Genomic DNA, 26,012 nt, shown 5'->3' with positions numbered 1-26,012 from the left:
ACCCTTTTCGTGCCGTATTCATATATTCAAAACAGTCATTGTTTACAAACAAGCGAACTCAAAACCAATAGAGTGTAGAAGTGAGCGTTAGTGTGTTGCCTGCATGCAACGTGTACTTCACTTTAAAAAAGTATTTTATAGCATAAGGTACGATGGCCAATCCCTCGCTACTATTTAAATGATGCTGCGAAGAAGATACCGTACAATAGGTTCATTTTGTGATAGTCGGCCAATTATGTATTTTTGAATGTCCTATAGTCCAGTCTTTATCCTAGAATCTAAGTGAAAAGTAGTAATTGTCCTGTTTCTGTAGTAATGTAAAATTAAATGTAGTCTAAGTAAAATTAGTAGTTTCGTTGAATAAATGTAGTGTAGCAAAAATTTGTTTAAATAAATGTTCAATGTAATCGCTCGTTTCAACTTTCGTGTTCGGGATAAATTTGCGCAAAAATTTAAATTGTCACGGAAGTTGTGGTGGAATTCTTTAATATTCAAACAAGAAACATTGGTGCCGTGACCAGGATGTGTATTCCAAGGATCTGAACGACGACGATTACATGAAATTTCTGGAGGATATTTATTCAACGCCATCATAAATTGGAAATCTGTGGTTCTACTCAAATCCATCATACGCATCGCCATCGCTAATTAAGCACGGATATTCATTGGAAGGCGCCATCATTGGCTACCGATATTGGTGTTTCTCTGGATCGATTTGGAAAAATACGAAATTACAAGGCCTGTTAGACAGGCTCACAAGGATTGGGTCGGTGCTTATTGGATGGTGGTCATACGTTTGGACTGGGAGGCTGTTGGCGAGGCATTAGCGTGAACCACAGAAGCAGAAACGGGAAACTTAAATTTGGAAGCAAAACATTGCTTGGATTGGAATTAGATTTTGAATATACAACTCACCAGAAAATAGCACGAATAATTTTATTCTATGTTATTAAACGGTTCGACGTGCGACGGGTAAATTACGAAGACTTTGGTTGGAAGTTGGCAAGCTTGACCGGAAGTTGGCTAGTTCGAGAGATATTTTAATACAAGGCCTGAAAGACAGGCTCACAAGGTGAGTGGCTGTCCAAATCACATTATATCTCTCGAAAGGTGCGTCTTTTGTCGTCCTTGTTCCAGATACATTTGTTCTCTTCCGTGAATCGGCGTTTCGGCAGCAGCGATGGGTAAGAAGACCAAAGCGAAAACCCATGTGAGAGATGGCATCATGGACTTCATTCATCGTCTGGAGGACTTCTTGCAAAAACCTGGACCGATCGATGGAAATCAAATAAAAATTCGATTGGAAAAACTGGAAGAGAAATGGAAAGAATTCGAAGAAATACAATGTGAAATCGAATTCTCAGAGGAACAAGAGGAGAACATGGAACTCCACAGCCAAGTCACCACAGAGTTTGAGGAGAAATATTTTGAGGTAAGGGCAGGGCTAGAGAGTAAATTAGCGACACACAACGGTACTCAGAATTCTCAAAGTAATTCAAATACGAGTGGCGTACACTCAAACGTACGACTTCCGCAAATAAATTTACCCGAGTTTGATGGAAACTTCGAAAATTGGCTAGCGTTTCATGATACATTCAAGGCTCTCATCGATTCATCCCCGGATTTGAGTGGTATACAAAAGTTTCACTATTTACGGGCTTCTCTAAAGGGCGATGCACTCAAGCTGGTAGATTCATATCCGATGAGCGAGTCAAATTATAGGGTTGCGTGGTCCGGATTAGTTTCGCGATTTTCGAATGCGTATCTCCTCAAGAAAAGGCACATGAATTCTTTACTAGAGTATCCAAAAATGAAAAGAGAGTGTGCTGTTGGAATTCACGATTTAATCGATAGTTTCGAACGCAATACAAAAATTTTGGATCAACTAGGAGAACAAACTAAAGGTGGTTGGGGTGCAATGTTAACTCATTTGATGGTCTCGAAATTGGATGATTATACACAAAAACATTGGGAGGAGCATGCTACGCATCATGATAATCCTTGCTATTCATTGTTGATCGAATTTCTGAAGAATCGAACACGAGTTCTCGATGCGGTGTCTGTTGATCAGCACGCTTCCGGTACAACAGCTTCGACGACACTAAACAAGCTACGTCCAGTGAAGGTTTCGGTCAACTCGGCGACTGGAATTAGGGTTACCAACTGTGCGGTCTGCAATGAAAAACATTATTTAACGCAGTGTCCATCGTTCAGCAAACTAGATGTTGATAAGCGACTTAGAATAACAAACTCGAAACGGCTTTGCAGTAACTGTTTAGGGAGAAGTCACATGGCCCGAGACTGCCCGTCGAAATATCGGTGTAAAACATGTTCGAAGAAACACCATACGCTTTTGCATCCCGGTTTTCCTGCATCTGGTTCTGGTTCCTCTCCTGCACCTTCGAACTCCAATGCGCATTATCTAGTCCCATCGACATTTGGTGGTACAACAAACTCTGGTGGTTTGGGTTCAAATTCGGTGGAATCGTCTTCAATCAATGTAGCGATGAGATCTTCTGCATCACACGTCCTCTTGCTTACGGTATTGCTGAAGGTGCAAGATAATTTTGGGAAGATGCAATTGGCTCGAGCTCTCCTGGACTGTGGCTCTCAGGCCAATTTGATGTCTGAAAATCTGTGTCAACTGCTGAGGCTTCCTAGACGAGATAAAAACGTCGAAATAAGCGGAATTGGACAATCAAAAAGACAATCGGTATGCGAAGTGTCAACAACAATCCCCTCACGTGTTCAAGAATACACGTTGCCATTGAATTTCCTTGTCTTGGATCGAATCACAGACGATCAATCATCAATCTCTCTTCCGTTGAAGTACTGGAATCTCCCCGCATCAATGAAACTCGCTGATCCAAATTTCATGAGGTCAGGTCCCATAGACATGATTTTAGGATCTCAATTCTTCTACGAATTTCATCTCCTGGATGGTGGCCGGATGCAAATGAAGAAATTGAATCATAGTTTGCCATCGTTCGTAAAAACAGTTTTTGGTTGGGTGGCTGCTGGAGAAATTCAATGGAAAAATTGGTTGTAACGTTGCTCTGACTGATCCCCTGGAAAAAGCAATAGAGAAATTTTGGAAAATAGAAGAATTTCAAAGTAAAATCCCACGGTCACAGGAAGAAGAAGATTGTGAATTGCACTTCCTAAATACTATCGCCAGAGACGAAAATGGTCGCTTCGTGGCCCAGTACCCTAAAAATGCGAATTTTCACGAGATGATTGGGGACTCAAAAGGTACAGCATTACGGAGATTTCACCAATTAGAAAAACGGTTAGAGAAAGATGTTACATTGCGAAGCAAATACAATGAATTCTTAGAAGAATATTTGGAAAGCGGACACATGAAATTAATTGGTGAAGCAGAGGAAAATTTGGACAAACATAAGCCACACCATCCAGTCTTCAAAGAATCCAGTACTACCACCAAACTTCGGGTGGTATTTGATGGGTCTGCAAAAACGACAACAAACCGTTCCCTTAATGATGCACTGCTCACAGGTCCCGTGATTCAAGACGATCTTTTCGAATTGATGGTTCGATTCCGAAAAAATGCAGTTGCTCTGGTGGCCGACATCGAGAAGATGTACAGGCAAATACGTGTGCATCCTGACGATGCTTGCCTGCAGAGAATCCTATGGCGATTCACATCTTCAGAGAGCATAAAGGTGTACGAGCTTCAAACGGTCACTTACGGGTTATCTCCCTCATCTTTTATCGCTACTCGCGTGCTTCAGCAGCTTGGTGTGAGCTACAGCGATAAATTCAAATTGGCGTCCTATGCTGCACAAGAGGATTTTTATATGGACGATTTTCTGTCTGGCACCGATTCAGTTGAAAAAAGCAAAGCAATTACTCCACGAAATGCAGTCAATGATGAAGGAAGGTGGTTTTCAACTGAGGAAGTGGAGCTCTAGTCATCGTGAAGTTTTGAGAGATCTGCCACCAGAGTTGATCGATAACGCTACAAAATTGAACCTGGAACCAGAAAATCATATTAAAACACTTGGATAATTTGGGAGACGGAATCAGATCAACTTGGGATTGATGTTAAGGCCACGCTGAATCACGATCCATGGACAAAACGGAAAATATTTTCGGCAATTGCACAGCTTTACGACCCACTTGGTATAATATCACCTGTGATAATGTGGGCAAAAATCCGGATGCAACATCTTTGGGCAGCTGCTCTCGGATGGGACGATCCGATTCAGGATACTGTCGGGGCCAGCAAGCAAGGAACAACTAAAATCGAGATCATAGCATCTAAATCACGTGTAGCTCCAATCAAACGGCTCAGCTTGCCACGATTGGAGTTGTGTGCTGCACTCTTAGGAGCCAAATTATACGCGAGAGTTTCTGCAGCGCTGAGGATGGAGGGGAATCCTTGCTGGTTTTGGTCGGACTCAACAGTGACATTGCATTGGATCAAATCGCCGCCAAATACATGGCAGACCTTCGTCGGAAATCGTACGTCCGAAATACAATCGCTAACGCATGGTCGCTACTGGAATCACGTGAAAGGGTCTGATAATCCAGCTGATTATGTTTCACGTGGCATGCTCCCGGCAGACTTTCTCGTTATCAAATCCTGGCGATTCGGCCCAGATTGGTTGACAATGGAAGAAAATGACTGGCCAAAACACGACGATACTAATCCACCGTCTGAAGAAGATCTGGAAAGAAGGAAAACTGTAGCTGTGGTTCAAACTTCGATAGAAATATTTTTCTTATTCCATCGTTATTCGTCCTTCACAAAGCTTGTTTGGATTACTGCTTTCGTCCTTCGTTTTTGTCGATTATGTCGCCGTAAAAAATCCCAGTTGAAGCTGTAAGAATTTCTCACAGTACACGAGCTGAAAGTTGCAAAAGAAACGTTAGTAAAATGCGCCCAGCAGGAACAATTCGCAGATGAATTAAAACCCCTGAAAACAAATAATATGGTTTCACCAAAATCATCGATAAAGCTATTGCACCCCTTCCTCGATGAAAACGGCATAATTCGCGTCGGTGGCCGACTTCAGCGGTCCAATGAAACATACATCACGAAGCATCCCATGATTATACCAAATAACCACCCCCTATCTCGCCTCATCGCAGTATATTTTCACGCCCTTTGTTTACACTCGGGTCCCCGAATGACGCTAGCCACAATCCGCCGAGAATTCTGGCCGATCAATGGTACCAAACTAGCTAATAATGTGTGTCGCAAATGCCCTAAATGCTTTCGCATTAGCCAAACCCCAATTACCCAACCTGTAGGTCAACTTCCGAAAACACGCACTATTCCTAGTCGACCCTTTTCAATCACCGGCGTCGACTACTGTGGCCCCGTTTACTTAAAGCCAACGCATAGACGAGCTGCATCACGAAAGGCTTATATTGCTGTATTCGTTTGCTTTTCTACCAAAGCAGTGCATCATGAACTAGTTTGTGACTTAACAACTGAAGCATTTATAGCCGCACTCCGTCGTTTCGTCGCACGTCGTGGTTTACCCATGGAAGTACATTCGGACAATGGAACTAACTTCGTTGGTGCAAAAAATATACTGAATGAACTCTACAACACGATGAACAGTAAGAAGCACCAAGACACAGTCACGCATGAATGCAGTAGCCGAGGAATCACTTGGACTTCATACCTCCGAGAACACCAAATTTTGGCGGCCTTTGGGAAGCAGCAGTGAAAACAGCAAAGACTTCACTCACCAAAACAATAGGCACAACACAATTATCGTTTGAGGACTTCTCAACTGTTCTTACACAAATCGAAGCAAATATGAACTCCCGTCCACTCACTCCATTGTCAGAAGATCCTGGAGAGTACGACGTTCTAACTCCGAGTCACTTTCTAATCGGAACACCACTAAATTCAATGCCCGATCCCGATTATTCGCACACACCGATAAACCGTCTTCGCCATTACCAGCAATTACAAAAATTGATACAAGATCACTGGATACGCTGGAGAAAAGAGTATCTGTCGGAACTCAACAACCAACGCAAACGAACATCACTTCCAATCGATATACGCGTGAGGCAGATGATCCTTGTACAGGACGAAAATAAACCTTCGATTGCTTGGCCACTTGGTAGAATTGAGTCAACTCACCCAGGAGAAGATGGTGTCGTCAGAGTAGTGACGATAAAAACAGCCAATGGGTCATACAAACGACCGGTATCCAAGATATTTCCACTACCGTTCGATCGCGATGTCACTACAGCACACTCCGAATTAATGAACGAGAAGAATATGAAACAAACATTGTAATTTTGTATTGTTATTGTGAAATGTAACGTAAATTTATCATTGTAAATTTAGGTGGCCGGCTATGTTTACAAACAAGCGAACTCAAAACCAATAGAGTGTAGAAGTGAGCGTTAGTGTGTTGCCTGCATGCAACGTGTACTAAACTTTAAAAAAGTATTTTATAGCATAAGGTACGATGGCCAATCCCTCGCTACTATTTAAATGATGCTGCGAAGAAGATACCGTACAATAGGTTCATTTTGTGATAGTCGGCCAATTATGTATTTTTGAATGTCCTATAGTCCAGTCTTTATCCTAGAATCTAAGTGAAAAGTAGTAATTGTCCTGTTTCTGTAGTAATGTAAAATTAAATGTAGTCTAAGTAAAATTAGTAGTTTCGTTGAATAAATGTAGTGTAGCAAAAATTTGTTTAAATAAATGTTCAATGTAATCGCTCGTTTCAACTTTCGTGTTCGGGATAAATTTGCGCAAAAATTTAAATTGTCACGGAAGTTGTGGTGGAATACTTTAATATTCAAACAAGAAACAGTCATCTAGCATCCCTGGGTATGAGTTCAATGTTTACATTTGGTTGTGTTGTTTGGGAGAGGTCCATTTGAAAATCTGTAAAATCTTGCAATTACTGAATTGAATTTGATGGTTGCAGTTGAAAGCATACATTGTTTATGCCATACTAGTTTAGCCGTGAAACAATTTTTGAAGATAAAGGCGGAGCAGAAGAATACCGATGCTTTCAATCAACAAGCTGAACAAACACATCAAACAAACTAGACGATTCGACTGATTCATCGACGAGCGCTGCCAAACGGTCGTCGAGCCAGATGAGCTACTCGTCTGTTTTTAGTCGAGCTCGGCTTCTGGAATATGAAAACAAACGAGACGAGCACTCGTCTGCTCGTCTCGTTTTCTGGAATAGGGCCCTATAAACCCATAGTTAAAAATTGGGTTTGAAGACGAATACACAATACGAAATATTCATAATTCGAACGACCGAAAGATTTTATTTGAGGGGCTCGAAATAAAAGGGGTTTAAATGACATCATCGATTTCTCTACATCGACTTTCTCTTTTGGTCATAACTTAGCTTCAAACACATTCCCAGCTGTAGTTGACAATGTGGAAGATAGGTCACTACCTCATCTATCGGATTCTACAGCAAACTCGAATTGGGACGTTTTTGCAGTTGAGTTATTAACTAAAGAGAAAGTTGATGAAGAGAAATCGATCAAATCACTTACATCCCTTTCATTCTGAGCCCCTCAGTTGTAATACACGAATTGGAGCGGGTTCTTCTTGCATCGTTCGAACCAAGTCTGCACATTCGAATACGTTGGTACAGCGTTCCCATGTCAAAGGACTGTCACTGGTTGACAACAGCATACCTCTGGGAATTCTTTGGGTAGAGCTAATTGTCCTTTCCGTATTTCTTGGGTATGTAAACCTGAATGGCGCAATATTCCCATAGCGAGACTATCGACGATGGCTGAGATGTAGTGCTGAGGATGCAGCTTTAGGAATTACGTTTTCTGGCTGCTCCCTGACCATCAAAAGTGTGTGGTTGAAGTTAATCTTGACCCTAACGGTTTTCGTCATCTGGACGACACGGCATGGAGCATATCCATCTTCTGTCTGAATTTCTTCGTATCAACAGGTTGCCTGAAGTTGAACGATCTTCAACCGATGCGTAAAACGAGTGGAATTTGGTGGCTATCTGATCCATCCTTGAAAGATCTTCGATTCAAATTTCATAACATACGCGATTAAATAATGGACTATATGTTTTTGAGATGGTTTAGGTACTTCTTATACAACTCTCGTAACTATCTCATCATCCTGAAAATATCATATGAAATATTATAGTAGTGATTCGACTTCTTCTCTGAGTGAAGCTTTCAATAAACTGCCGAAATTATCTCGCGCTCAGAAGATTGTATGAGAGCACTGCTTCCTCTCGTATGATCATCTGTCACGTTCTCGAATGGCTCGTTAAGATTCCCGACAATTGGCTTCATTGGTACGCCTTTCGTCAACGGCTATTCATTTCAATTAATCGATTCTGGTTCGAGTGTCTGCCGATCGTCCGCTGAATGAAATGCATAATTTACGATCCGTGATTTTAGTTTTTAAAGTGAGAAAAGTTTCGTTACACAACAATGAAGGGCTACCAGTCGATCCGAACTTCGGATCTGTGGTTGTTCGTTTTCCTAAGAACATCATTCGGGGGTTTCATCGTTGATTGAGAGAGAGAGAGAGAGTTATGAATCAAATATTTTGTCTCTTCTGCGTACACAGTTCTGTCATTTCATTAAAGAATTTTGGACTGATAATAGTCATGCGTGCGCCACGTTATCAATTTGCGCCACGGGCGTTTCATTTTTGCTGAGAATTTTGCCAGTGACATTGACCTTCTTATATTTTTTTCATCCCAGCTGCTCACAGTTATTCGCCTTAGTGAAAGTTTCATTTCCGTTGACATTGGATCATCTGATGCTAAAAAAGACATACACATTTTAGTGAATATCGCGACGAAATTCTCGTAAACGTACACATAAGAATATGAAACTGACCAGTGGACATCAGCCTAGCTTAATTTTTCTCCGAAATTTATTTTATGCAAAGATAGTTCCAGCTACAAATAAAAAATCGTACTGCACGCGTCGAAACGATTAGTAATCAGAAGGTGCAATGTCCAGAGAATACGGATGGGTACGGTAAAACATTTTCTATAAACTTTTCCAAATCTCAAGTACACCTTTTCTTTAATCAAATCAGAGAATTCGAAACCCCTAAAAATGATGCTTTTTTGCAAAAAAAAAGTCACAGGAGGGTTGTGTCCGAGACACGACCGCATAGTTGACGTAGGATTCCGTTAGGCTATCTGTTGATTTTGGATATGTTTGAAGAATAACATCATTAAATTCATTGATAATGATTTGGTGGCTCAGAAAAGACCGTTTTGTTTGGTTGTTGGGTATTGTTCATTCACTTCACTAGTGTTCATTGAGTGATGAAGACAGCAATGATGACAGGAGGATGGTAAACAGTCATTGGATGGTGCATATCAGATAGAAGATGCCGAAGTGGAATGAGATATGATGAAAACCACCATCTTTGATCCTAGACGAGATGCCCCCTGTGTATGGATGAAATAGAGGAAAAAGAACTCACCGATGTAATATAAGTAATATAATATGTAACAATTATCATTTTTTTACATCAGTAAAAACATAATACTTTAATATAGAGAGAACATATTTGAAATGGAAAAAGTAATTTTCATTTATCATTTTTTGCTTTTTGAGTGTTTATTCAACCCAATGCGAATTTTAATTGTACTAAAAACACCGTATAAAATTTCTTTGGATGAAAATGAACACAACAAAACAGACAGCTAAAAACCGAACGACCCGTTCTCGAGCGGGAACACACCTTGGTTTTTATTTGTGAAAATTGAAATTAATCGTTTCATTTATCAATTTATTTTTTATACAAATGGTAACATATATAATTTTACACTTACACTTGTGCTAAATTTTTCACCATACACGGTCATTTTTTATGAAATTTCACGAAGCAACCAACAATAAACTTGCAAATTTAAATTTTATTTGCTAGAATTAATCGTATTACTCACCTTACTTGCAATATAAAAATACTCCCGACTTGCATATATTTGCAATTCCGATTTCCCTCGGGCAGCTTGGTTTTGATGCCTCTGTTAGGGAACACATTTCGGTGGGAGTAAAAGCTCCCCCTACTTTCATGTATTTGCAATGCCGATTTCCCCCAGGCAGCTTGGTTTTGATATCTCTGTTAGGGAACACATTCCGGTGGGAGCAAAAGCTCCCCCTACTTTAATGTAATTGCAATATCGATTTCCCCCAGGCAGCTTAGTTTTGATGTCCCTGTTAAGGAACACATTTGGTGGGAGCAAAAGTTCCCCCTACTTTCATGTATTTACAATGCTGAATTCCCCCAGGCAGTTTGGTTTTGATGTCTCTGTTAGGGAACCGCCGCATGTGTCGTCAATTTCGACCAATCTGAAGTGGGTATATCCTTTAGTATAGGGGTTGAGAATAATCAATTGTTCGATACTTAATTTCATGACATGTATTATTTTATTCAATAGAAAAAATTGTTATGGAATGCCGAAATTTCATCAATCCATCATGAAATGACTGAGCAATAAGCGTTTGAAATTGGACAATTTTCAAAATGTGCTCGATTTTCAATTTGTAACAATATGTTCCCGAAAGACGTAATCTTACGTCAAAAATCAATTTCGGGTTTCGGTTTTACAATAACCAATTTGTACTTTGAGTCCGAGTTCAATTCGCATTCGCCATTTATTCCATTTTTGTAATTTCAGGATACGATTAGATTCAAATAGCTGCAATAGAAACAATTGTATTTATGATATATGCACCTCCAGATGTCAGTGTACTACCTTATTTAAGTTATGTTAATCGGCAAAAAATACAACTAATCTTTCTGTGAGCAGGAAACTAGCTTCTAGTTCAAGATGCGAACTGTTCCTTTCAGCTTATTCCACAGAAACCTTCAAAAGTTCAATCGCTATTTCTTAATTCTAAAATTCGACGTATTTCCCAACTTATCCATAGTGCGTCCATAGCAGATCCAAACAAAAACACCACTGCCAAAGGCAAACGCATCCATCCATCGGCCAACGAAAACGACAGTCTGTGCCACCCTCAGTATGTTTTCAATTTAATAATTGATACGAGCTAATTAAGGGCCATCAGTAAAACAAACAATATTAATTTCCCACTCTGCTCCTCCTCCTCCTCTTCCCCCATATAACAACCAAAGCAGAGAACTTATGCTGCACAATACTTGGCTATGTTGAGTGCGCCCTGGCACCAGCGTTGAGCGACCCGCTCAAACGATCAGCGGGGCCATTAACATATTTGGAGCACTTTTTCACCAAAGCCGTATTTGCTTCGCATTTGGCGAGTATCGGGTTACCATAAAATGTGTCGAAACCGTCCGAGATGTAAAGATGTGATACCATGGGATTACTGATGGTTCTAATTCAATTAAGAAAACTGTTGCGGAGATCGAGAAGCGATTATGTTTTTTTTATGATTATTGTGCTTCTGCTGCTGTTCATTTATCCGACCCAGATGTGCGTTGGATGTGACGATGACCGAGCGACGCATTCGTCAGTGGCCTGTGTCTTTTGACAGCTGAGGCAAATGATAAATTCATCGTCGGATTGACACTTGGCCACCATCGCATCGGCTGGGCAAATACGGGAGAAGCATAATTGCCTGTTACGATCCGCGATCCGTTCTCGGAAGACATTCGTTAATAAACTAGGTCTTTGAACTATTATTAAATGCTTTTCTCTATTCGTGGAAAATAATTATTACGAGCATTTTTTTTTGTGTCATTGTGTCATGTTAAATCTCAAAATCCATGATTTTGCTCGTAATGATAGAGGTGATAATTTGAGCGTTTGGTTTTTAATTTATATGAAAAACATAGGAAAGTTGTAAATGAAAAGAAAATTCGTAATTGTTGGTAGGGATTGCATTACCGTGCCAAAATTTCAATAACCTGTTATTCGGTAACGAAAAATACATTACCGGTAAAACCGGTAAGCTACCGGTAAAAAATACTTTAAAATAAACCATTTTCTAGATGAAACGGCTTTTGTTGATGGTGATTAGTTTACAATATAATATTTTGCAGATTTTTGCTACCTAGTTTGTTAGTTAAAGTAATACTTAAGGACACAATAATGTTAATTTTGTCGTATTCTAATCTATGTCGGATTTATTAAGGAAATTTCCAGAAAAGGAAAACGCACTTCCAATCCGTTTATAGACGTTGAGCTTGAGCTGGATGTTGATACCATTGATAATTGCAATCGTTGTTCAAGTTTTTTTATGTTTAACTGTTCTGCAGGTTCTGCATCTTTCACTGGATTTTTCCCTCCTGTTGTCCAGTTACTGAATCAATGCAATAATCGTCAAATTTCATCAAGTCACGAACGATTAGAAATGTCTGCTTGATCAATGTAGCCCGTGGCGTTTGATAGAAGACGCCGAAGTAATCATTAACCCTTTGCGGTCAGAATTATTTTTACTTGAAAAAGCAATGATGTATAACTTTGTTAGATTATATGCAGAATATGTATAATTTGTGAGATTATGAAAGAAGAACAAGATTTACTTATTTTTATGTAAACTTCAGATAAGTATTTACTTAACAATGTGTTTCAATGTATTATTTTCTTATATAAAAATATATGCTATAATTCACATGATATTTTCGAAACAGTCCCCAAAATTCAGTTCAGGTGTTTGCATGTACAGATCGGACTCGATTATATATAGACTCATAAGTCAAATATGACTTACTTGAAGAAGAAATATAACCTTTCAACGTTAATGTGAAATTTAAGTGACTATTACATGTACAAAGGGGTAAAATCGCGATTTTTGACAATTTTGCTTCAATTTTCACCTGATGGTCACTCCGATAGCTGTTCTAGCATAAACTGCAATCCAACGTCAACTTCATAAGGGGTTGAGTTCTTCCGGTATAGCAGTTCAACCAGAACTGGTTCGAGAGCATTAACCAATTCCTTCATCTCTATCAGTTCTTCATCGCTGAAACTTTTCAGATCGAGCAGCAATTTTTGACCTAAGTTCGGAGGTCGTAGAATCGGCGCAACACTGCCAGATGTGTTTATTCGATCTTATTTGGATTCTCGAGTAATATTTCAAAGTGGCATAAAAGGAAACATTATTTACGGTATAAAAATGAAAATTACCGAAGTTACCGTTATTGATTGCAAAATTATCGGTAAGTTGGTAATGAAAAATGATCCGTTATTACCGGTAATACCGGTTAACGATCCCTAATTGTTGGTTAAAAATCAATTCTTTTGCATCCTTGCAGTTATTTCACCGAGAACACGTGTGATGTTGTGCTCTGGTACTTGAATCGATGCTGGTACGAGGGCAGTCCAATAAGTACTTAGTCTCCTTTTAGCTCGATACCCAGCGATATACCAACTTCTTTAATCCATCTGAAAAATACGTTTTTTCGAGGTCTGCAAAGTAGGCCTCCGTGGCGACGAGGACCTCCTCATTCGACTCAAATTTCTGCCCGGCAAACACTGGTCTCTGAGAAAATTTAGGCGTCCAAAACCCAAAAATGAAGTTGCATAAAAACACAAAAATCCTACAGTCCCTTATTCTAGGATATTCAAGGCATCTACGATGACGTGTTTCACCCCATTCCGCGCTCGCATCATTGCTCTGGCAACGCGATAAGATACCAGTTTCGCATGCTCGCCGGTGAAACTATTCCGCGTGTGTTTTTCTAACATGTGTTTTGGTGAAGTTTATAAAGATTTTTTTTTGGCTCATTATGTTTCTTGAAGTATTTCTAACGGAGAATTTGCATTTGTTCAAAGTTCAAAATTCGGTTGGTTTTAGTATGTGTTAACTCCACACAAAGTAAGTACTATTTTGGAAGTATAATTTGGTTTCGGATGGACTTATAAAACTTGCCCCGCATTTTCCCGCAAAACTTTGTTAATGAAAGTGTTCCTCACTGTATCTTTTATCACTCAGTACTTGAGTTTTTCATCCGAAAATTGGATTTTGAGCCAAAACATTTTGGCCGCCTAAATTTCCTAAGGGAGTGCGGCGAGTGCCTTTTCAAGTTTGGAAACAAAAAAAAAGTCACACGGAGCCAAATGATACCAAACACGATAAAAACTGAAATTTTTGAACTTTGCCCCCTTGCCCCTCCCTCCTTTCGGTTTTTTGGTGAAACAGAGTTGAAAAATGAACTCTGCGTATCCGAAAACCCTAGTCTTCCGAAAATTGGATTTTAAGCTAAAAAAATTTGGCCGCCTAAATTTTCTCAGGGAGTGCGGCGAGTGACTTTTTCAAGTTTGGAAACAAAAAAAAGTCACACGGGGCCAAATCTGGAGAATACGGGGGCAGCAGTTCATAGTGCAATTCGACCAATTTGGCCGTGGTGACGGAATGGCGGAATTTCCATTTTTCTGAAATCCGCGGACACACCCGCTTCCACACACGGTCAGAACAAAACTACGAGTCCGATTCGGCTGAAATTTTGACAGCAGCCGTTCACAGGACTGTACTACACGATAAGTAATCTCTCTTGCGATACTGACACCATCGGGCGATGAGGCTAAGCACTTATCGGACCGCCCTCGAATATCCACACTAACAGGAGATTTGACAAACCTTTACAAAAAATTATCCAACGGCGTCAAATCGTACGATCTAGACGTTCCACGTTCCGCTGGTCCAAAACGAGAGATGAATTGTTTACCAAATTCGTTGCACAATATGTCGTCTTGTCAACCAGATTTAGCTCGTGTATGGTGGGGATTTATTGCACGATCACCGTTGACAGTAACGTTGTTCTCATCTTCATCTTGAAAGAAGTATGGGCCAATGATTCCTCCGGACTATAAGCCGCACCTGACAGTATATTTTTCTGGATGCATTTGCAGCTATTGCTTTGGGATTGCTCATCAACCAAATACGGTAATTTTGTTTAATAAGGCTTCATCGCTGAAAAACATTTTTCGATAAAATAAAAAAAAACATTTCTCACAGAGAATTGATTTTGATAATGTAATCCAATGATTCGTGATCGTTGTTCATTTGTAAGTATTTCCGTAATGGAATGACAATGAAAACATTACAGCTTTAATTTTGACACATGACACGAATGTGCTAAAAAACCAAACAGCAAAAAATCACTCGTTACTCCTCGGAAAAATGTGAAATTCACATGAAAATAGTCGAAAGAAAAAAAGAATCATGGTTCCATCCAGGATCGAACTGGAGACCTTCTGCGTGTAAAGCAGACGTGATAACCGCTACACCATGGAACCTTCCGTGCGGCGAGTTGACACTACTCGTAGTGGGAATATTTTCGAACATAACACCAGCATCATCTCTCGTACATCAAGGAAAGGTTGAAATCCCATTTTATTATTACCGTTTAGACTCATACTCCGAACATTAATGTTATAAATAATTGAAAAATGAAGACCCCGATATTCTTTGGGATATACCCCTCTATTATACATTATTTACAGATATCAAAACAGCCATTTGGCAGCAATATATCAGTGAAACGTTGTGGGTGTAAAGACATAGGTCATTAAGGCAACTTTTCATATTTGAAAAATTAAAAAAAACTTACTTTTTGAAAAAGTTTTTTTTCTTATTTAAAAAAAAATATTCAAACCCTTTAATACCTTCAAAATTATGGTCAAAGATTAAAAAAAATTTTTTTTTTTTTATTACACTGAAAAAAAATGAAATAAAACTAAATAATTTTTTTTTCAAAAACGATTTGTTTTCAAATTCTCAAGAAAAATTATATGAACAGCCCTTACAATTTCCAACAAGTCACCCTTACATCGCGTTTTAACAGGGAAAAAGTTTTTCTGACAACAACTTGTCAGGGTTCCTCATTCGGTGTAAGGTTATGAACCCATTGGTGATCGGAAATTTTGAGCAGCTGATCGAGCTAAATTTTCATTCTGGATTCATGAGCTCATATCATGAATTCGTCTCCATGCAGGTTAATCCTTCTTCGTATATTCCCAACCGTGTTTGTTTTCCTGACTACATCAATTCCTCTGTGCATTTTGATCTGTCCATGAAGCAGGATATCCATGGAACATGAGACTATCTTCGATCGAGGATCGTTCCAACGATCTTCGATGCAAAGTATGGGGATATCAATTGTGATAATATGTACTTTACTGATGGGTCCTCTATGAATGAGTCCACAGGATTTGGAGTGTTCAACGAATTTTTTAGCACCTCACACAGTCTTCAGAATCCTTGTTCAGTGTATATTGCTGAATTGGCAGCGATACACTGGGCGCTGGACAGCGTCGCCTCACGACCTGTTGAACACTATTACATTGTAACGGATAGTCTTAGCTCTGTCGAAGCTATCCGTTCAGTGAGGCCGGAAAAGCACTCGCCGTACTTCCTTGAGAGAATACGAGAAATTTTGAGTGCTTTATCCAGACGCTGTTATGTCATTACCTTTGTCTGGGTCCCTTCACATTGCTCAATTCTGGGTAATGAGAGGGCTGACTCATTAGCAAAGGTAGGTGCAATTGAAGGCGATATTTATCAGCGTCAAATCGCCTTCAATGAATTTTATTCTTTAGTCCGCAAAAATACCATAGTTAACTGGCAACGCAAATGGAACGAAGATGAATTGGGCCGGTGGCTCCACTCGATTATCCCTAAGGTTAGCCTCAAACCATGGTTCAAAAGTCTGGACTTGAGTCGGGACTTTATTCGCACCTTCTCCCGACTCATGTCCAATCACTGTTCGTTAGATGCGCTACTCTTTCGTATTAATCTTGCCGACAACAATCTTTGTGTTTATGGCCAAGGTTACCACGACATCGAGCACGTTGTTTGGTCGTGCGAGCTGTATCTTGTCGCCAGATCGAATTTAGTAGTCACCCTTCGGGCCCGAGGAAGGCAGCCCATGATGCCGGTGAGAGACGTGTTGGCTCGGTTAGACCTTGATTACATGTCCCAAATATATGTATTCCTTAAAGCTATCGATCTTCGTGTGTGATTGTCCTTATACCCTTAGTTTTTCCTTTTCCTTTTCCTTTGTGAGAGATCGGATCCCTTCTTAAGAATAAGATGAAATGTAAATACATATTAGATATAAGATAGGTTTAAGAATTGAGTGTGATGAGTGTGATTGAGAGTGTGAGTGTGATCATTGTCAACATATCCTCATATCCCCTTCTTTTCCTGAAGAAAATATGTCACCCTTCTAAACTCGAGTTGACCGCGAGTAATCGGTTTCCTATATTATTAACATTAGAATTAAGGAAAAATGTATATATACTAGTAACAATACAATAAGGAGTTCGGCTCCTTTAAACCTATGTAACTGAGCCTGTAAAAATAACAATTTTAATAAAAAAAAAAACAACTTGTCCATGTTTTTTTTTCCTTTAAATTACAACTAATCCTAACTTAATTGTGTAAAGTCAAGATAGCGATGCAAAGTACTCATCGGGCGGCGCTCATTACCGAGGGAACGCATTTCATTATGGCATCAGACGCCCTCAATAAATTCTAGCCGTAATCGTTACGTAACGAAATTCCATTTTGAACCTAAATGAATTCACGCGTCCATGTATGCTTGAGCAGCTAGCTCAGACCCATACTTTGGAAGATGAACAAATAAATTTACAAGGAAAAAGTTTTTCTAACAACTTTTTCATGTTTTCTTTGAAAAATTACTACGAATATTTAACTCGTAACATTTTTATGTGTAAATTATCGCGATTGACATATTCTGTAAACTTTTTTCTGTTGAGCAACACGTCAAGAACATGTCAAATGTGAGAATGTATACACAAAAATGTTACGAATAAAGCTTTTATTTCAGGAGTCTCCATACAAAAATGCCATTTATTTACCATTTATTCTAGAAACTGTAAAATATTGAAAGTTGATATCTTCGACAAAAGTTCATATTTTAAAAAGATCTAAAACTTTGTTGAATACGCTATATTGCTATCGTGACTTTGAACATCATTAGAATAAGTTGTAATTTTTTCAAACAAAACATGACAAAGTTGTTAGAAAAACTTTTTCCTTGTAAATTTATTTGTTCATCTTCCAAAGTATGGGTCTGAGCTAGCTGCTCAAGCATACATGGACGCGTGAATTCATTTAGGTTCAAAATGGAATTTCGTTACGTAACGATTACGGCTAGAATTAATTGAGGGCGTCTGATGCCATAATGAAATGCGTTCCCTCGGTAATGAGCGCCGCCCGATGAGCCGAGCTTGTGCGTGTTATTGATGATCAGCACATGAGTGAACGTATTAAATATTAGGTGTACCGGTAAGTTTCTTCGATTGTACAACAGATGGCGTAACTTGAGATATTTGTTCGAGAGCTACTGTCATTGCGCGTCTTTTTCAGTATATGTCAAAAAGTTGAAGTGTAAACAACAAAGTTTTTTTCCACTTCGAATATGTCGAATTTCGTACCAACGAGAGTGTTTTTGTGGGAGTGTTGCTTCATTACTACAGTATGAAGAAAAAAGCTGCGGAAAGTTTTGGTGGAAGTTTATGGTAACCATGATCCAACTGAGTGAACGTGTCAGACGTGGTTTGCACGATTTAAAAGTGGTAATTTTGACTTGGAAGACGAAGAACGTTCCGGACCGCCAACAAAGTTCGAAGATAAAGAAATGGATGCTTTACTTGATCATAATCCGTCACAAACGCAACAAGAACTTGCAGATACACTTAGAGTAGCTCAGCAACCCATATCCGATCGTTTGGAAGCAATGGGAATGATCCAAAAGATAGAACATTGGGTGCCGTATGAATTAAAGCTACGAGACGTCGAACGCCGTTTTTTCACGTGCGAACAACTGCTCCAACGGCATAAAATAAAGGGTTTTTTGCATCAAATCGTTACTGGCGATGAAAGGTGGGTTCTTTACGACAATCCTAAGCGTCGGGCAACGTATGGACATCCCGGCAATGCATCAGCATCGATGACCGCGTGGGATATTCATTTGGTGGGACCAGCTGGGTGTGGTGTACCATGAGCTGCTAAAACCGAATGAAACCATTACGGGGGATCTCTACCGACGACAATTGATGCGTTTGAGTCGTGCACTGAAGGAAAACGGCTACAATACGAGCAAAGACACTATAAAGCTATTTTGCAGCACTACAATGCTCGGTCGCATATCGCGAAACCGGTCAAAACATACTTGGAAACGCTGAAATGGGAGGTCCTATCCCACACGCCGTATTCTCCAGACATTTCTCCATCCGATTACTACCTTTTTCGATCGATGCAACATGGCCTGGTTGGCCAGCATTTCTCCAATGTTGATGAAGTCAAAAATTGGATCGAATCGCGGTTAGCCGACAAACCGGCCGATTATTTTCGTAAAGGGATCCGTGAATTGCCAGGAAGATGGGAAAAAGTTGTGAGTAGCGATGGGCAATACTTTGAATATTAAATTTGTAACCATTTAATAATAAAGCATAAATTTTTGAAAAAAAGACGAAGAAACTTACCGGTACTCCTACCAACAACGAAACAAAAACAGAGGTTCGGTTTAGGACCACCTTTATTAGGTCGGTTTAGGGCTAGGCTGACCAATTAGTTCAGGAATGCAAACGGGGCACGCAAACAAAAAAAATAACAACAAAATATTTTTTGACGAATTTTATGGAGTGAGATAAAATCGGGAATATAAAGACGGGTAAATAATTACGGAGACATAACCGAAAAAAGGTGATCTAGGACTCTCAATTGAAATAAATTATTCAATATCCAAGTAGCCTTTCGATATTGCTTAGCAAAATAACAACTCCATTGCCACCAAAAACATCATTCCCAAACAATGTAGCACTTTTAGTAGAAAATCCAAACGAAATCGGTTGTGTTGTGGCGGCGACAGCAGCTGCAGCGGGACAAATTTTCTCCTACAGTTTTCAATGGAAGAACACAGCTCCCAACGCAGTAAAATACCTTGTTCACATCCGGCTTGAAACGTGCTGCACTTTGACGTCAGTTATACCGTTCTGATTCATGTTTCGGACAACATCGTATTTCGGACACTTTGTTCTAATATCTTGAAATGCCTAATGCACTGATGATATAACTATAAAATTAGTATCACAATTGCTTCTTTAGAGTAAACTCTTGGTTTCACTATCACTTCATTTGAGGATTACATTTGAATTATTACATAGTAGGAAAAAATCCAACAGCACTACTCATTATCGTTTGTGTTTGACGTTTGCTTAGCGTGAGCACGTGGAATTTACCACTTCATTAATATTTAAATTTCTCTCGTGTTGCATCAGTTCTCATCATCGTTATCAGGTTACTGTGATTGCTTGGTAAGTATTTCGCAGTTGACTATTAAATGCAATCAAGTGTAATGTAATTTTCGTTCAAAAAATTACAAAATAAAGTGTCCAAAATTTGAATTCAATCTGTCCGAAATTTGATTTTTTTTTATAAATAGTGTCCGAAGTTTGATTCTTATTCGCTTGATTTGAAAAGCATTTTATTCGATGATTTTTTAATGTTTTCAATCAAATAGGTACCAAAGTAGAAATTTTAAAAGCATATTGAACTAATTTATTAAAAGTATCAACCAAATAATACCTGTGCATAAAGTTGAGATCTGTTTTCTACATCATATGCCTTAAGCGTCCGAAATATGATTCAGAACGGTAACTCGAACACAATGTACGAAATAAGGAAAAACCTTCCAAGAAGCTCTTTCCCGGCAAAAAAATAAATAACAATAAGTAACAAATTCCAAATAAACTCTCAGTTTTAACATATGTTGGCTTATCAATGTCTAGAGCGAAACTAAACCGAGAGAGCGAGTGTGTTTAACTATAGAGGTTTAGAACTTTTGCAATTCATTTGCTTCTAGCCCTGAATAGCTTGAAGCAATTTGAAAAACAAAAATTAAACTTTCGTCCATAAGAAAGACTTGATTTCCTTATTCTATTCAATGAACACATATCCCATAACTCAGAATATTTCCATTAAGTGGCAATGAGCAATCGGCACAACAGCAATATTTCCAAATTAACTCTCAGCATTGATTGTTAATTAAAAGTTATTTGTTACATTGTGGAAATATAAATGTTTGCTTGCCGGAAAAACTCACCTATTTTATTCGTTACATAACTTGTTGTACAAGACATTATTACAAATATTTTTTATACCTCAAATATGGTACAAATTGATAAACAGACGGGACAGTAAAAAATGGTCGAAAAACGGTACGTTTGGTCAGTCTATTCAGAGCAACCCCGATATTTTTCAAATATCGGCATGCCATGTAGAGGAAAAGGGGGGAATTTGGACCACCTAAGCAAATCGCCTAATATTTCCAAACCAATAAGGTCTAAATAAAAAATTTCACATTGTATACTGAGCTACACTTTTCTCTCAATAAATAATGTTTAATCATTATATAAAGCTTCAATCTACCAAATATTATATATCATAAAATAAAAAGATGATTTTTGGACATTAAAATTTGATGCGGGGTGATTTGGACCGTCTGTGGGGTGATTTGGTCCAGTGTGTGTTTCATCGAAAAAAACATACTTATGTTTATGTAAAGTATTTTGGGATAATGTTACAATCAGTAACAATGTTTTGGGATCGATACCAGGTGTCTTTCAAACACTTTTGATGCTTGGTCAAAGAAAATCCGTTCTCGATGGCCTGCGTTGCTCTTTCAAGCTCTTCCTTCTTCCAACGTTGTCTGTCCATCCTCTTTTTGTAATTCAGCGGCATCTGGAATCAATTAGACCGAAGAAAAGTCTCAAACCTGTAGGATCAATTCACCCCACAGAAACGTGTCCATGTCACCCCACACAACACGCAAATAATAAAATGCAATTAATTTCATTTATTGTTATCAAACTTACGGTTTCGCTACATCAAATTGTTCCTCTTCTGTAGGCGAACAAAACTTTACTTTACACGAAAAGTTTGTTTAATTAGCGGGAAAAACCTTAAAACCACTATCGGAAAACTCACATTTTTTGACGATCAAAGTGCTACCGTTTCCCTCTACTTTGTGAAGTTTTACCATTTTTTTTTACTTTATGTACATACGGTTCAACAATAGAAGGAAATGACATTATAAAAAATCCAAGTCGAGCCGTAATTTTTGAGATAAAGGGGTGGTCCAAATCACCCCATATGACCAAATCACCCCGTGTTACCCTATTACAGGCAACAGGTAAATTTCAATTATAATCAAATTTCAATTATTTTCGAATTGTGGCCGTAATAGTAACAAAATTTCCTTTTTTAATTCCTAAACAAATCAACGCGCCCTTATATGATTGAGCAGCTGATTTCGATTCTGAGGCGGAATAAGGTGTGTTTCCTTTTTTTTTAATTCGTTTATTTTTACAGGCCCAGTTACATAAGTTTAAAGGAGCCAAATTCTTAAATATATTTTTAAAGCTATACATAGACAATTTTCTTAACTCTGTGGTTAGTAAGGTGGAAACCCGATTACTCGCGGTGGGCTCGAGGTGTGTTTCCTTAGGCACGTGTTGTGGTGGTCTAAATAGCAGTCAATAGGCAGGCACCGATTATTGCATCTCGAATATCGCTTTAATCTTTCAGATCATGATTTTGTCATGGCTGCTAAACATAAGCTCATTTCGTTTGTTATCGCAGGATGTAAAATAAAGCTTGGGCACCTTGGTCATGCTTGAGTAATTAAATACAGTGGTTCAATGTACGTTGCAGTTCGTTCAGGAAGGCACTGTTCTTCGAACACATTTTCTCATGGGCTCGATTTTGAAATGGTGTTCAAGCTGCCTGGATTCGAGATTATTCGTTATCAAGAAATAATCAACCCAATAATCATGATTAATGTGGATGGAGGACCAGACGAGAACCCTCATTTTAAAAAGATCATACATGTTTTCGAATTAACATTTCAATTAAATGAATCTTGATACAATATTCGTTGCTACAAATGCTCCAGGACGCAGTGCTTTGAACCGAGTTGAATGTTTCCTAATGATCATGAGGGATCTTACTTGGATAAAAAAAACTCAAAACAAGGGACCTGGACCTAGGAACGGAATCGTTAGCTAATGTATGGAATAACGTTGCGATCGATGGATATATCGTCAAAGCAGAATATTTTGAGTCCGCCAACTCCCAAATCAATGAAGTGGAATTAGTACGATAGAAGGCCGAGTGGTTTGCTCGTTAAGTAAGGACTATCCAGTACTTTTTGCAAGAAGTGAAATGTAGGGACAGGAACTGCTGCATTGAATCAATGAGTACAGTAGGACCCCGATCATCCGCGAGCGGATGATCCGCGGCACTTGCACTTTTATTTTGGTTATGACTTTCACATTATCTGACCAATGACCAATGTTACAGATGGATAGTTTAATAATTTCTATATTGAGAAAATATAGTTTTCATACTGAAACATCTTGATTTCGTCATTGCACTTCATTTTTAGTTCTATATCGCGTTATCCGCAATTTTCGTTATTCGCCCGATTATTTCGCTGGGGCTCTTTTTTGAGCCGACGCTCTCATTTGAAAAATGTTTTTTTAGCCGGGGCTCTTTTTTGACCAGCGGCTCTTTTTTGAGCCGAGACTTTTTGAAAAGCGGCTCTTTTTTGAACCGTGTTTCATTTGTAAAGAACCGTGGATCGTACGCTCGTTCTGACGAACCGACTCAAATGAGTGGCTCGTGAGCGCTCGCCCATCTCTATTTTAAAGTATTCATAGTGCCATTGGTTAACACTGAAGGTGTTTTTGGTATGTCCCGTTGTTGGATTTCAATTTGATGAAATCCACTAGCTAAGAAAGCAGTGACATCGAACCAGTATGTCCAATATTTCGTTTATATTGGGTAGAGGGGACTTTATCACTGAACGCCGTTTAAGCTTCCCTGGTGCGTCCTCTTTCTTGGGGACAATCCACACCGGTAAAGACCCAGAATCTTCCGAGTGAGGAATAATCGAAAGAATAATCTGATCGAGAATTTTGTTGATTTGCAGTTACACTTCAACTTCATGACAAAGATATCTGAAGGATTTCTAATGTACTCGCAATAGCTTTTGAGAAGTTTAAATTTTGTCCTTCTTGATGAAATATTTCTCCGTATTACTTTATTATTCTGAACAGGATTTGTTTCAGTAATTCTTGAGAGTTATTATTTATTACATCAGGAGGTGAAACTTCTTCGAAATTTGGTAATTCAGGAAAAAACCAGAAATCTGTTTGAATTAATTTTTACTGGACAATGACTAGTATTGCTATTAATAATGATTGTTCTATTATTGACTGATCATGAAAGTGTGAAGCCTAAAAATTTCCTTAAAATTCAAGTTATCAGCTATATTACTATTAATAAAAGCTTTCCGAGTGATTGAATTGAGAACGAAATAGACACATTTGAATCTGTCCAATTTATTAATGATCTAAGCTTGTTTTCATAATAATTATGCATAAATACTAGTGATATCATTGTCAGATAAATAATGCTACTTAAGTTTTGACAGCCACGCATCAATCGGACAAGGTTAAGTTAAACATCAATCACAGGTACATGTATTCCGATCGAGCTATGCGTCAGTCACTTCACACCGTATCTTCATAACCATAAATTTTGAGGTGTCGCTATGCTTTCCTCTCTCGAACACACCGAAAGGAAAACGAACGATATGAGATTTCCATATAATACGCTCTTAAGTAGCGTAACTTAAGTAGCATTATTTATACGTTTATGACGTGTGAAGGCTGCGTATACACGTCTTTTTTTCATCATCAAATCCAAACCTAACAAAGGTCAGTTTGCAACTCTTGTACCGGGCGGTAGCAGTTTGATTTCAATCTAACAAGATCCCGGGGTTGATATGGGCTGCGAACCGCTCGATCGAGCCTTTGCGGAGTACCACAAAAACGATTCGATTGTTCATCATCGGATGTTTATTATCGAGGGGGGGGGGGGGTGCGTGGCGGTAGGTGATGTTGGTGCTCATAACATCATCACCTGCAAAAGATCGTAAATTTTCCGCCGAGCTTCAGGTGTGTGCGATTTATGAGATTTCCGGGATGCAGGTGATTGAAGGGAAGCATGAAATAGGAAAAAAGAATATGGTTCCATCCAGGATCGAACTGGAGACCTTCTGCGTGTAAAGCAGACGTGATAACCGCTACACTATGGAACCGAATAGATTGATAGGTTTGCACAAAGTCGAATATAATCCAATTGTGAAGTCTTCGGTGTCAGTGAAACTAAATGAAATTCCCTGAGTATAAGTATAACATTTCAAAAGTTCAGGTCATAAGCTTGAATGTTGATAATGTAATTTTTGTTGTTTGAAAATTTCTAAATGTTCAACTATACGTTCAATTTCGGATTTATTGATTTGAAAGAGAATACGTTTAATTCAATGCAACTCAACGATTTATTGAGGTATTTACTGTTTTACACTATTTTTAAATAGGTTAGACATTTACCGTTCATAACGGCAACTAAATTACGCTTTTTATGAGTAACAAAAAACTGATTTATTACACATCGACCATACCAAGTTGCAACGAGCAGGGTCCCCGAGATCTCTGGCGTTAAGCGACTTCGGTATGTTTTATTATTTCGTTGGGTGATCACTATTTTTCCTCCCTATGTTCTTTCTTTCTTTCTTTCTTTGTTTTTAAGAGGCTTTAAACTTTGCAGTTCATTCGCCTCTAACCTCCCTATGTAAAAATATTTTTTTTGTTGGTTTCGCCTTACCATCCTTCGTTACCGATGCTAGAGATGCTTATGCGCATGTCTTATTTTTACGTTCGCTCATGATAGGCAGCGACACTGTCTGTATCTTCAAGATGCCAATTGCGTGCTATTCAAAACTAGAGTGCGCCATGATCGCCAGTCGGCCATCTAGTATTACTTCTTGTAACAACTGTACGAAATAGATTGAACAGTTTCATAAACTACGAATGAACATGTAGGGTGGCAGCAAATTTAATGTTGCTTCCCTTACACTCGGTAAAGCAATTAGAGGAACAGAATGCGAAGTTGAAATTTTTAGGTGATTTTTGAAATGCTGCAACCTTGTAAAAAATAAGCACATGAAGATGGGA

General features: G+C 38.8%; 2 non-coding genes across 2 annotated transcripts; both read right to left on the bottom strand.

The window, feature by feature from the left end:
• Positions 1 to 15,127: 15,127 nt before the first annotated feature.
• Trnav-uac (transfer RNA valine (anticodon UAC)) lies at positions 15,128 to 15,200 on the bottom strand. The gene has a single exon. It is a non-coding gene; the product is annotated as a tRNA-Val (tRNA).
• A 9,823-nt stretch (positions 15,201 to 25,023) lies between these two features.
• Trnav-uac (transfer RNA valine (anticodon UAC)) lies at positions 25,024 to 25,096 on the bottom strand. The gene has a single exon. It is a non-coding gene; the product is annotated as a tRNA-Val (tRNA).
• Positions 25,097 to 26,012: the final 916 nt, after the last annotated feature.

This window comes from Toxorhynchites rutilus, chromosome 2, assembly GCF_029784135.1.
Source record: "Toxorhynchites rutilus septentrionalis strain SRP chromosome 2, ASM2978413v1, whole genome shotgun sequence".
NCBI classification, from domain to species: domain Eukaryota; kingdom Metazoa; phylum Arthropoda; class Insecta; order Diptera; family Culicidae; genus Toxorhynchites; species Toxorhynchites rutilus.
The sequence above is the reverse complement of the archived record's forward strand: the minus strand, read 5'-3'. Positions and strand labels throughout refer to the sequence as shown.